Raw genomic sequence first — 2,500 nt, forward strand, 5'->3', positions numbered from 1 at the left:
AGATATGTATGTGTATATATATATATATATCTACACATACATATAATCGGAACGACCTCCGTCTTTTTCTACGTGCGATTCCGTCCGAATTCGTTCGTTTTCTTCACTTCGTCGTCCCAATTAGAAATCAATTAAAAAGATTCTCCCCCCAAATATATCTTTTATATTATCTTTGGATCATTTTGATCGTATGATTCTGTATATATGTACATTGATATGTATATATATATATATATATATATATATATATATATATATATATACGAATATGGGTCATTTTATGTGAAAAGGAAGAATCAATACGGAGGTCGATAAATGGTATAAATGAAATAAAAAAAATGAAACGAAAGAAAAAAGAAACAAAATTAAAAACAACACACACGCACACACACACATATATATATATATATATGACAATAATGATGATAATGATGAGAAAGTGGGAAAGGTTTTAATGGGGGAGGGAGGTAGATGGGAGGAAGGGGTGGGGGGAGGGGGACAGGAGAAAAGCAACGTGTTAAAGAAAATTCACGATCATGAGATCCGGCATGTTAAACGATTTTATCTTTTCAATGATAATCTCGTGACAACAGCTGGGTACCACCTTAGTACGCCCGTTTTGGGCGATATTATATATAATTACATATACATATGCATATACATATATATATTTTTTTTTAAATTTTATTTTTTATGCTTATCTGTATTTTTTATATCTTCATTCTCATTGACTTTCTCTTTTCTCTTTTGGATAAAGCGCACGATCTCAACAAAAGATTGTTGGAGTACTTTTAAGTTGGTATGGAAAATATGTGGAAGAAAGAGGAAGAGAGAAAGAAAAAGGTTAGGAAAGGAGAAAGATAGAGAGAGAGAGAGAGAGAGAGAGAGAGAGAGAGAGAGAAAGAAGGAACGGGATAGAGTAATAATTTTTTTCCTACTTTTTTTTTTTTTTTTGGCATCAGTTCGACCTTGCGGTTTTTCACTTGGCTTCTTCTTCTTCTTCTTCTTCTTCTTCTTCTTCTTCTTCCTTCTCCTCCTCCTCCTCCTCCTCCTCTTCCTCCTCCTCCTCTTCCTCCTCTTCGTCTTCCTTTTTCTTTTTCTTGGTATTTGGTTGTGTTCAGCTTCTTCGAGAAGATCGAGACCACAAGGACGACGTAAAAGACATCGTCGTCGTCGTCGTCGTCGTTGTCGTCGTCGTTGTCGTCGTCGTAGTCGTCGTTGTTGTTGTTGAGGTCGATTCGAAGAGGTTCCAAGTACTTCAAGGTCACCCTTGTGAGAGATCGTGTGAGTAAGTGAGAAGAAAAAAAAAGAAAAAAAAAAAGAAAGAAAAAAAGAAAAAAGAAAAATAACGAAACTAAACAAAGCGAAACAAAACGAAAGAAGACAAAAAGGGGATGGGGGAAGAATGAAAAAAAAGAAAAGAATTTTATTATTACGATAAAGTCCACGTAAGATCAGATATGAATCGTACAATTCTTTTTCTCTTCTTTTTCGTTTCTTCTTTTTCTTTTTTTTCTTTTTTTTTTTTCTTTCTTTTTTTTTTTTTTTTCTTTTTTTTTTCTCTCTCTTTTTTTATTTTATTTCTTTATTCAAGAAACAACAGTTCGTTTAGTTTTGTTTAAATAATAACGGCAATAATTGTTAATAGTTCGTAACAGTTTATGCAATATAGTAAGTGGTAATAGTGTAATAGTAATTATAGTAATAGATCGTAGTAATTGTTGTTGTTGTTGTTGTTGTTGTTGTTGTTCTGGGTGTGAGAGACTCTCGAACGGAGAACAGGGAACACAGGAAACAATAATTTTCCTCTATCTCTGTTCTCACGATTGCTTGCTGGTAACCCCCGCCGTTACGCCGCCGACTTTTCTACTTTTTTTTTTGTCTTTGTCTTTCTGTCTTTTTCTTTTTTTGTCTTATCTTTTTTTTTTTTTTTTTTTTTTTTTTCTTCTCATTTTTCTTCTCTTTCTTCTTTGCCTCAAGCGAAAACTTCATCCACGGAAAAACCGCGAAAGATTTAATATGATCGGATAGATCGGATTGATCAGATTGATCGGATTGATAGATAGATGGATAGATGGATAGATCATGCGCCTGCCCGAACGAATATATATATATATATATATATATATATATATATATATATATATTTATTATATTGATGAATAACAACAAAAGAATTTATTATTCGTTCGGACGGACATCCCCCATTCGATACGTCAATTTCTTTTGAAAATTATTATTATTATTATTATTATTATTATTTTTATTATTATTATTATTATTATTATTATTATTATTATTATTATTATTGTTATCGTCATTATTGTTATTGTCATTATTGATTTTCTTTGCTTTTCCTTTGTCTTTTCTTCTTTTTCTTTTTCTCATTTTATTTATTAAGAGAAGATTGAAACGAAAAACGAAAAAAAAAAAAAAAAAAAACGAAAAGAAAGAAAATGGAGAAGGAAAAAGATAATACGCGTTTTCGTCCAAATTAAGA

Source organism: Vespa mandarinia, chromosome 17 (genome assembly GCF_050613455.1).
Source record: "Vespa mandarinia isolate Hongniang chromosome 17, ASM5061345v1, whole genome shotgun sequence".
Taxonomy (NCBI): domain Eukaryota; kingdom Metazoa; phylum Arthropoda; class Insecta; order Hymenoptera; family Vespidae; genus Vespa; species Vespa mandarinia.